Here is a 12,120-nt window from a genome sequence, read left to right as displayed (position 1 = left end):
GGATCGAGAGCACTAAGAGGGGGGGGGTGAATTAGTGCAGCGGAAATCTTATGTTAATTTAAAAACCAAAAGCTGCGTTCGTTCAAAAACTATTATGATGCAAAAGTAAATTCTCAGTTTGTATCTAGGTGCAGTTTGCGTCTAAGCGCAGATTGCGTTTAAGCATAGTTTTGCGTCTAAGCGCAGTTTTACGTCTAAATGCAGATTTACGTCTAAACGCAGATTTACGTCTAAACGCAGATTTACGTCTAAACGCAGTTTTACGTCTAAACGCAGATTTACGTCTAAACGTAGTTTTACGTCTAAACGCAGATTTACGTCTAAACGCAGATTTACGTCTAAACTTTGAAACTCGTTTGTATACTCGCAGAAGGCAGTATGCAGTTGAAATCAAGACGTAAACGTGAACTGAAATCTGACGATTGAGCGAGGAAAGCCGATTTACGTCTGAATGCAGTTTTGCGTCTAAATGTTGAAACTCGTTTGTAAAATCATAGAGGACAGATTGCAGTTATTAATAGGATTAAAATGTAAGCGTAAACTGCAAAGAAGCTCGTTCGTAAAAGCACGGAAAACAGTTCTGCAGAATCAAACGTAAACGTAAACTGTAATGTATGAAAATACGAATTTACGTCTGAATGCAGATTTGGAAGAACAGCACTTAGAATTTGTTCGTGAAAGCGCAGAGAGCAGTAGTGATGAGGGAGGTTTGCAGTAATGATAAAGTGCTCGAAAATAAACGCAAACCAGAGATTTAGAGTGGTTCGGTCAGCCTTGACCTACTCCACTTTTGGCTTCCTCCACCGATGAGGTTGCCGACGTCAACTAGGTGCCTTCCTTCAATGGGCGAAGGCCAAACTTCCCTCTTACAATTTCTCTCCTTTTGACAGGCTTAGGAGACAACCTTTACAGACCTTTCTCTCCTCACTTTACAATTGAAAACTTGAAGAACAGAAGGAGGAGACTTAAAGGCTTTACAACACTTTTGAGCTCTTAGAATCACAGAAAAGATCAAGATTTCGGTATTGGTCTGTATCTTTTCAGTGCTGAATGGGTGGGGTATTTATAGGCCCCAACCCAATTCAAAATTCGAGCTCAAAACGATCAAATCGATCAAATCCCAGAATTCTGGGATCAGGCGGTTGCACCTCTCAACTGGAGAGGTGGCACCGCCTGGCAGAGCTCGAAGACTGAGCTCAGCCGATTGCTCTTCTCTGCCAGAGCTCGAAGACTGAGCTCGATGGTTGCATCACCTGGCAGAGCTCGAAGACTGAGCTTGGTGGATGCATCACCTGGCAGAGCTCGAAATCTGAGCTCGGTGGTTGCATCACCTGGGAGAGCTCGAAACTGAGCTCAGGCTGATGCACCTCTCTGCCAGAGCTCGAAGACTGAGCTTCGTGAATGCATCACCTGGCAGAGCTCGAGACTTAGCTCAGGCTGATGCACCTCTCTGCCAGAGCTCGAAGACTGAGCTCGGTGGTTGCATCGCCTGGCAGAGCTCGAAACTTGAGCTCTGGCGGTGCAACCTCTTGGCTGGGGCGGTTGCACCTCCCAACCCCACAGCCCAGGCGGTTGCACCTCCTGGCTGGGGCGGTTGCACCTCCCAACCCCACAGCCCAGGCGGTTGCACCTCCTGGCTGGGGCGGTTGCACCTCCCAACCCCACAGCCCAGGCGGTTGCACCTCTTGGCTGGGGCGGTTGCACCTCCTGGTGCAATCTGGGTCCGAATGGTTCACTCCATTCGGCCCACTTTGAATCTTTTCAGGGGCCCAATTGCCCCAAGATTAAGCTAATGGGATCACCTCCCATTTTCATGCTTAATCATCATGCTAACTACGATTAACTCTAAGACAACTTCTGCAGCTTTGCTCCGATGCGTCAATCGCTTCTTCCGGCGAGTTTCCGGCTAACTTCCGTCGATCAACCGATAACCCTCGGTGATCCTTCTGCGGACATCCGGCATACTCCTGGACTTTGCGACGATCCACTTGGCGAGTTCCGACGAGCTTCGCTTGGCAAGCTTCTGGACTTCTCGGATCTGTTCTCTCTGAACCTCCGACGACCGTCCGAACTTCCGTCGAACTCTCGAACTCCCAACGTGATCATGATCTTGACTCCGGCGCAACACCTGCTGCTTGTCTTACTCTTATCGTAGTTAATCCTGCACACTTATCTCAACACATAGATTAGATAACAAATGACAATTGACTTCATCATCAAAATCCGAGATTCAACAATCTCCCCCTTTTTGATGATGACAATCAATTGATAAAGGAGTTGTCCTTAACTCCCCCTATCTATATGCCATAGTTGAGATAAGTCAACCTTGAATTCAAGACCTAAGAATTCAAGTGACGTATTGATAAGTTAGATCAGTTAAACTTATCAATGCTCCCATCATGATGCCCATCATGATGTATCTCTTCAAGAATTATGTCAAGGCATGACATACATCATCAAGTTTGTATGATAGTGTTTGTAACCAATCATCATGTAATCATATAAAGCTACGAAGGACTTTTTACATGATGCTTACATTTGAGATTTTCTAGCAAGTTTGCATTTTCTATAGAATATCAAATCAAGATATGATGCAAACTATAGCACATGTTCACATATCTCTTGGTGATGCAAGGATGGCATAATCATTGTTTATAGCATCACTCAAGTATTTGCAACTATGACATATGATTATGGCAGTTCAGTTATGACATAGTGTTTATCAATTCATATGTTTATCAATTCATATGTTTCTCCCCCTTTGTCATCAACAAAAAGCATGATAGCATTATCAAGCATATAAAGGAAGTCATGACACATATATCTCTTTATTGTTTTTGCTTGACGGAGGAAAGTCATTTTCCAAAGAGTTTTCATAAGAATGTACGGGAACATCACATCGAAAAATGAACTTCTTACATGCATTTGGTTAAAAGTATTTGTCACATATTTTGCAAAATGTTATTTGATCAAGCGTTGTCAAGGCATGTAATAGTAATAACATCCGAAAAATAATTTTAACTAGTTTAAGTATTCGGACACATCAACATTCCTAATTCTCTTCGTATGTAATCAAATTGTTCTTCACATAGGGGTTTTGTGAAGATATCAGCTAGTTGATGTTTGGTATCAATAAACTCTATGGTTACATCATGATTAGTGACATGATCTCGTATAAAGTGATGTCTAATATCAATGTGTTTTGTTCTGGAGTGTTGTATAGGATTTTTAGTTAAGCATATTGCACTCGTGTTATCACATTTAATGGGAATATCTTTAAGATTCACTTTGTAATCTTCTAAAGTGTTTTTCATCCATACAACTTGTGCACAGCATGCACTTGCTGCAATGTATTCAGCTTCGGTTGTTGATAGGGCAACCGAGTTTTGTTTCTTAGATGACCAGGATACGAGGGCATGTCCTAAAAATTGACATGATCCTGATGTGCTTTTTCTGTCTAGTTTACAGCCAGCGAAGTCCGCATCAGCATAAGCTGTTAATTCAAAATTTTCTGATTTTGGGTACCATAATCCTAGATTGGTAGTTCCATTAAGATATCTGAGTATTCTTTTGACTGCTTTGAGATGAGATATCTTAGGGTCTGATTGAAATCTAGCACAAAGTCCTACACTGAACATGATGTCTGGTCTGGTGGCAGTGAGGTAAAGTAAACTTCCTATCATACCCCTATAGGTTTTTTGATCGAAGCTTTCTCCATTCTCATCAATTTCTAACTTAGTGGAGGTGCTCATAGGAGTGTCAATGGCTTTTGAATTATTCATTTTGAACTTCTTTAGCAGACTCACAGCATATTTGGTTTGACTAATAAAGATGCCATTGCTTAGTTGTTTGATTTGTAGGCCTAAGAAGAATGTTAACTCTCCCATTAGACTCATTTCGAATTCATGACTCATAGTTTTCGAAAAGGATTCACAAAGAGATTCATTTGTAGAACCAAAGATAATATCATCAACATAAATCTGAACAATGAGAAAATCATTTTCAAAATTCTTGATAAATAATGTAGTATCAACCTTGCCTTTTATGAAATTATTTTCAATGAGAAAAGAGCTAAGTCTCTCATACCAAGCCCTTGGGGCTTGTTTTAAACCATAGAGAGCTTTAGTTAATCTAAACACATGATTAGGGTAGCCATTGTTTTCAAATCCAGGAGGTTGTTCAACATAAACTTCTTCGGAAATGAAACCATTTAGAAAAGCGCTTTTAACATCCATTTGAAATAACTTAAAATTATTGCAACTAGCGTAGGCAAGGAGCATCCTTATGGCTTCCAATCGAGCCACAGGTGCGAAGGTTTCTTCGTAATCGATACCTTCTTCTTGGTTGAAACCTTTGGCCACTAATCTAGCCTTGTTTCTAACCACGATACCATTTTCATCTTGCTTGTTTCTAAAGACCCATTTAGTACCAATTACTAAATGGTCATTTGGCCTAGGAACAAGCGTCCACACCTTATTTCTCTCAAATTGATTTAATTCATCTTGCATTGCGATAATCCATGAATCATCTTTCATGGCTTCATCAACACATTTGGGTTCAATTTGGGAGAGAAAAGCGGCGTTGGCACAAAAGTTTTTAAAAGAAGATCGTGTTTGAACCCCCTTTGATGTGTCTCCTAGGATTAGCTCCTTAGGATGAGCATCTATATACTTCCAATCCTTGGGTAAGGATGTTTTGGAAGTGGATGCAACCAAGTTGCTAGTTGGAGACGGGGTTTCGTTTAAATTCAAGGAATCAAAATTAACATCATCATCAAGATCATTTTTCTTAATTTCTGAAATCTCATTGAAAACAACATGGATGGATTCTTCAATAATTAAGGTTCTTTTATTGAAGATGCGAAAAGCTTTAGAAACCGAAGAATAACCAAGAAAGATTCCTTCATCAGATTTAGTATCGAATTTTCCTAAGTTATCCTTTTCATTCAAGATAAAACACTTACACCCAAAGACTTTAAAATATGAGACATTGGGTTTTTTGTTATTCCATAACTCATAAGGAGTTTTGGAGAGTAAGGGTCTTACTAGGACTCTATTTAAAATATAACATGCAGTGTTTACAGCTTCGGCCCAAAAATATTTGGGTAGGCTATTTTCATTCAACATGGTTCTTGCCATTTCTTGCAAATTTCGATTTTTTCTTTCTACTACCCCATTTTGTTGAGGATTTCTTGGAGTAGAGAAGTTATGGTTGTATCCATTGAGTTCACAGAATTCTTGGAAGTCATGGTTTTGAAATTCTCCACCGTGATCACTTCTAATTGACGAAATCATAGATTCCTTCTCATTTTGAACAAGTTTACAAAACTTGGTAAAATGTCTAAAGCATTCATTTTTTTGTTTTAAGAAGTAGGTCCATGTATATCTGCTGTAGTCATCAATAATGACAAAGGCGTATTTGCTACCTCCTAGACTTGATGTAGAGATTGGTCCGAACAAGTCCATATGGATCAATTGTAAGGGCCTAGAGGTGCTTATTTGATTCTTAGCTTTGAAGCTACCCCTAATTTGCTTACCTAATTGGCAAGCATCACATACATTATCTTTGATGAACTTGATATGAGGAATTCCTCTTACAAGTTCTCTAGATGATACTTGATTGATTAGTTTCATGCTAGCATGACCTAATCTTCTATGCCATAGCCAAGCATCCTCATTCATAACGGCAAGGCACATTTCATCACATAAGTCATTGATGTCAATAGTGTAAACGTTGTTTTGTTTTAATGCAATCATAGATATATTTTTGTGTGGTTTTTCAATGATGCAGGCATTAGATTCAAATCTTATAATATATCCTTTATCACATAATTGACTAATGCTCAAGAGGTTATGTTTTAGACCATCAACTAGTAAAACATCTTCAATAGAGAGGTTGGATTTGTTACCTATGATTCCTTTGCCAATGATTTTACCCTTGTTGTTGTCTCCGAAGGTGACATATCCTTCGTCTATGCTAGAGAGCATAGAGAATTGAGATGGATCTCCGGTCATATGCCTTGAGCATCCACTATCAAGGTACCATTTCTTGCTCCTAGCTTGCGATTGTTTAGTTTTCTACAAGAAAGAATGATGTTTAGGTACCCATTTGCTTTTGGGTGCCTCATAAATAGATCTACATTTTCTATCATGTTGCATAGAGTTTATCATGGTTCCTTTAGGAACCCAAATTAATTTGTTTGAACTTATTTTCTTGAATGGACAACAATGTGTCTTGTGTCCAGATTTGCAACAAAAGTTGCACCTGGTTTGGTGTTGAACATGTAAGATGGGGCCTTTTACAAAGGTAGTTGGATTTCGGTGAGGACTCCTCACAAATCCAATCCCACTTCTTTTGGGAGCATGACCCTTGTTTGTAAGGATCATGTTTAATGACTTGCTACCAACCTCGAATTTCTTCAAGGTGTCCTTAAGTAGCAAGTTTTCTTTTTGTATAGTTTCTAAATCATGACATTTGATACATGAATTTAAACTATCATGATGTTCGACTTTTAACTTATCAAACTCACAAGTAAGATTATCATGTACCTTTTTTAGCAACTTGTATTTTCTATTTATAACTTTGCATTCATCAAATAAATCATGGAAGGCATTTAATAATTCATCGAAAGATAAATCAGCATCTAATAAATCTGTTACCTCCTCTTCGATAGCCATAAAGGCATAATGAGCAACTTGCTCGGTGTTGGATTCCTCTTCCTCAGATGCGCTCGAATCATCCCATGTTGCTTGGAGCGCCTTCTTCTTTGTTGTTCTTTTCTTGACTTGGGGACAATCACTTTTGTAATGTCCCGGCTTTTTACATTCATAGCAGATCACTTGGTCCTTCTTAGGTTCAAGTTTATTTTTCACATCGTTTTTAAACTTGTTTCTTTTGAAGAACTTCTTAAACTTTCTTGTCAAAAATGCTAAGTCATCATCACAGTCCTCATCACTTGAGTTTTCTCTCAAGTGGCATTCAGAAGTTTTAAGTGCCATATCCTTCCTGTTCTTTGGAAGGATGTCTTCTTGCTCTTCATGAGCTTTGCAGGTCATTTCGTAGGTCATTAATGACCCGATTAGTTCTTCAAGAGGGAAATTTCGCAGATCTTTTGCCTCTTGAATGGCGGTGACTTTAGGATCCCAACTCTTAGGAAGGGATCTTAGTATCTTATTAACAAGCTCAAAATCCGAAAAGCTCTTTCCGAGTCCTTTTAGACCGTTGACGACATCCGTGAAACGGGTAAACATGTCGCCAATGGTTTCACTCGGTTTCATTCGGAAAAGTTCAAAAGTATGCAGCAACAGATTGATTTTTGACTCTTTCACTCTACTTGTGCCCTCGTGGGTCACTTCAAGTGTGTGCCAAATATCAAAAGCAGTTTCGCAAGTAGAAACACGATTAAACTCGTTTTTATCAAGTGCGCAAAATAAGGCATTCATAGCCTTTGCATTAAGAGCGAAAGCCTTTTTCTCCAAATCGTTCCAATCGATCATTGGAAGAGAAGATTTTGAAAATCCATTTTCAACAAGGTTCCATAGTTCAAAATCCATAGAAATAAGAAAGATCCTCATTCGGGTCTTCCAGTACGTGTAGTCCGTTCCACTGAACATGGGTGGACGTGTAATTGAATGCCCCTCTTGGTTTCCGGCGTATGCCATCTCTCTTGGGTTTTAATCCTTTAGAGAGTTAACCTTGCTCTGATACCAATTGTTAGGATCGAGAGCACTAAGAGGGGGGGGGGTGAATTAGTGCAGCGGAAATCTTATGTTAATTTAAAAACCAAAAGCTGCGTTCGTTCAAAAACTATTATGATGCAAAAGTAAATTCTCAGTTTGTATCTAGGTACAGTTTGCGTCTAAGCGCAGATTGCGTTTAAGCGCAGTTTTGCGTCTAAGCGCAGTTTTGCGTCTAAACTCAGATTTACGTCTAAATGCAGATTTACGTCTAAACGCAGATTTACGTCTAAACGCAGATTTACGTCTAAACGCAGTTTTACGTCTAAACGCAGTTTTACGTCTAAACGCAGATTTACGTCTAAACGTAGTTTTACGTCTAAACGCAGATTTACGTCTAAACGCAGATTTACGTCTAAACTTTGAAACTCGTTTGTATACTCGCAGAAGGCAGTATGCAGTTGAAATCAAGACGTAAACGTGAACTGAAATCTGACGATTGAGCGAGGAAAGCCGATTTATGTCTGAATGCAGTTTTGCGTCTAAATGTTGAAACTCGTTTGTAAAATCATAGAGGACAGATTGCAGTTATTAATAGGATTAAAATGTAAGCGTAAACTGCAAAGAAGCTCGTTCGTAAAAGCACGGAAAACAGTTCTGCAGAATCAAACGTAAACGTAAACTGTAATGTATGAAAATACGAATTTACGTCTGAATGCAGATTTGGAAGAACAGCACTTAGAATTTGTTCGTGAAAGCGCAGAGAGCAGTAGTGATGAGGGAGGTTTGCAGTAATGATAAAGTGCTCGAAAATAAACGCAAACCAGAGATTTAGAGTGGTTCGGTCAGCCTTGACCTACTCCACTTTTGGCTTCCTCCACCGATGAGGTTGCCGACGTCAACTAGGTGCCTTCCTTCAATGGGCGAAGGCCAAACTTCCCTCTTACAATTTCTCTCCTTTTGACAGGCTTAGGAGACAACCTTTACAGACCTTTCTCTCCTCACTTTACAATTGAAAACTTGAAGAACAGAAGGAGGAGACTTAAAGGCTTTACAACACTTTTGAGCTCTTAGAATCACAGAAAAGATCAAGATTTCGGTATTGGTCTGTATCTTTTCAGTGCTGAATGGGTGGGGTATTTATAGGCCCCAACCCAATTCAAAATTCGAGCTCAAAACGATCAAATCGATCAAATCCCAGAATTCTGGGATCAGGCGGTTGCACCTCTCAACTGGAGAGGTGGCACCGCCTGGCAGAGCTCGAAGACTGAGCTCAGCCGATTGCTCTTCTCTGCCAGAGCTCGAAGACTGAGCTCGATGGTTGCATCACCTGGCAGAGCTCGAAGACTGAGCTTGGTGGATGCATCACCTGGCAGAGCTCGAAATCTGAGCTCGGTGGTTGCATCACCTGGGAGAGCTCGAAACTGAGCTCAGGCTGATGCACCTCTCTGCCAGAGCTCGAAGACTGAGCTTCGTGAATGCATCACCTGGCAGAGCTCGAGACTTAGCTCAGGCTGATGCACCTCTCTGCCAGAGCTCGAAGACTGAGCTCGGTGGTTGCATCGCTTGGCAGAGCTCGAAACTTGAGCTCTGGCGGTGCAACCTCTTGGCTGGGGCGGTTGCACCTCCCAACCCCACAGCCCAGGCGGTTGCACCTCCTGGCTGGGGCGGTTGCACCTCCCAACCCCACAGCCCAGGCGGTTGCACCTCTTGGCTGGGGCGGTTGCACCTCCTGGTGCAATCTGGGTCCGAATGGTTCACTCCATTCGGCCCACTTTGAATCTTTTCAGGGGCCCAATTGCCCCAAGATTAAGCTAATGGGATCACCTCCCATTTTCATGCTTAATCATCATGCTAACTACGATTAACTCTAAGACAACTTCTGCAGCTTTGCTCCGATGCGTCAATCGCTTCTTCCGGCGAGTTTCCGGCTAACTTCCGTCGATCAACCGATAACCCTCGGTGATCCTTCTGCGGACATCCGGCATACTCCTGGACTTTGCGACGATCCACTTGGCGAGTTCCGACGAGCTTCGCTTGGCAAGCTTCTGGACTTCTCGGATCTGTTCTCTCTGAACCTCCGACGACCGTCCGAACTTCCGTCGAACTCTCGAACTCCCAACGTGATCATGATCTTGACTCCGGCGCAACACCTGCTGCTTGTCTTACTCTTATCGTAGTTAATCCTGCACACTTATCTCAACACATAGATTAGATAACAAATGACAATTGACTTCATCATCAAAATCCGAGATTCAACAATCTCCCCCTTTTTGATGATGACAATCAATTGATAAAGGAGTTGTCCTTAACTCCCCCTATCTATATGCCATAGTTGAGATAAGTCAACCTTGAATTCAAGACCTAAGAATTCAAGTGACGTATTGATAAGTTAGATCAGTTAAACTTATCAATGCTCCCATCATGATGCCCATCATGATGTATCTCTTCAAGAATTATGTCAAGGCATGACATACATCATCAAGTTTGTATGATAGTGTTTGTAACCAATCATCATGTAATCATATAAAGCTACGAAGGACTTTTTACATGATGCTTACATTTGAGATTTTCTAGCAAGTTTGCATTTTCTATAGAATATCAAATCAAGATATGATGCAAACTATAGCACATGTTCACATATCTCTTGGTGATGCAAGGATGGCATAATCATTGTTTATAGCATCACTCAAGTATTTGCAACTATGACATATGATTATGGCAGTTCAGTTATGACATAGTGTTTATCAATTCATATGTTTATCAATTCATATGTTTCTCCCCCTTTGTCATCAACAAAAAGCATGATAGCATTATCAAGCATATAAAGGAAGTCATGACACATATATCTCTTTATTGTTTTTGCTTGACGGAGGAAAGTCATTTTCCAAAGAGTTTTCATAAGAATGTACGGGAACATCACATCGAAAAATGAACTTCTTACATGCATTTGGTTAAAAGTATTTGTCACATATTTTGCAAAATGTTATTTGATCAAGCGTTGTCAAGGCATGTAATAGTAATAACATCCGAAAAATAATTTTAACTAGTTTAAGTATTCGGACACATCAACATTCCTAATTCTCTTCGTATGTAATCAAATTGTTCTTCACATAGGGGTTTTGTGAAGATATCAGCTAGTTGATGTTTGGTATCAATAAACTCTATGGTTACATCATGATTAGTGACATGATCTCGTATAAAGTGATGTCTAATATCAATGTGTTTTGTTCTGGAGTGTTGTATAGGATTTTTAGTTAAGCATATTGCACTCGTGTTATCACATTTAATGGGAATATCTTTAAGATTCACTTTGTAATCTTCTAAAGTGTTTTTCATCCATACAACTTGTGCACAGCATGCACTTGCTGCAATGTATTCAGCTTCGGTTGTTGATAGGGCAACCGAGTTTTGTTTCTTAGATGACCAGGATACGAGGGCATGTCCTAAAAATTGACATGATCCTGATGTGCTTTTTCTGTCTAGTTTACAGCCAGCGAAGTCCGCATCAGCATAAGCTGTTAATTCAAAATTTTCTGATTTTGGGTACCATAATCCTAGATTGGTAGTTCCATTAAGATATCTGAGTATTCTTTTGACTGCTTTGAGATGAGATATCTTAGGGTCTGATTGAAATCTAGCACAAAGTCCTACACTGAACATGATGTCTGGTCTGGTGGCAGTGAGGTAAAGTAAACTTCCTATCATACCCCTATAGGTTTTTTGATCGAAGCTTTCTCCATTCTCATCAATTTCTAACTTAGTGGAGGTGCTCATAGGAGTGTCAATGGCTTTTGAATTATTCATTTTGAACTTCTTTAGCAGACTCACAGCATATTTGGTTTGACTAATAAAGATGCCATTGCTTAGTTGTTTGATTTGTAGGCCTAAGAAGAATGTTAACTCTCCCATTAGACTCATTTCGAATTCATGACTCATAGTTTTCGAAAAGGATTCACAAAGAGATTCATTTGTAGAACCAAAGATAATATCATCAACATAAATCTGAACAATGAGAAAATCATTTTCAAAATTCTTGATAAATAATGTAGTATCAACCTTGCCTTTTATGAAATTATTTTCAATGAGAAAAGAGCTAAGTCTCTCATACCAAGCCCTTGGGGCTTGTTTTAAACCATAGAGAGCTTTAGTTAATCTAAACACATGATTAGGGTAGCCATTGTTTTCAAATCCAGGAGGTTGTTCAACATAAACTTCTTCGGAAATGAAACCATTTAGAAAAGCGCTTTTAACATCCATTTGAAATAACTTAAAATTATTGCAACTAGCGTAGGCAAGGAGCATCCTTATGGCTTCCAATCGAGCCACAGGTGCGAAGGTTTCTTCGTAATCGATACCTTCTTCTTGGTTGAAACCTTTGGCCACTAATCTAGCCTTGTTTCTAACCACGATACCATTTTCATCTTGCTTGTTTCTAAAGACC

This window comes from Musa acuminata, chromosome BXJ3-5 (assembly GCF_036884655.1).
Source record: "Musa acuminata AAA Group cultivar baxijiao chromosome BXJ3-5, Cavendish_Baxijiao_AAA, whole genome shotgun sequence".
NCBI lineage: Eukaryota > Viridiplantae > Streptophyta > Magnoliopsida > Zingiberales > Musaceae > Musa > Musa acuminata.
This window is presented reverse-complemented; position numbering follows the sequence as displayed.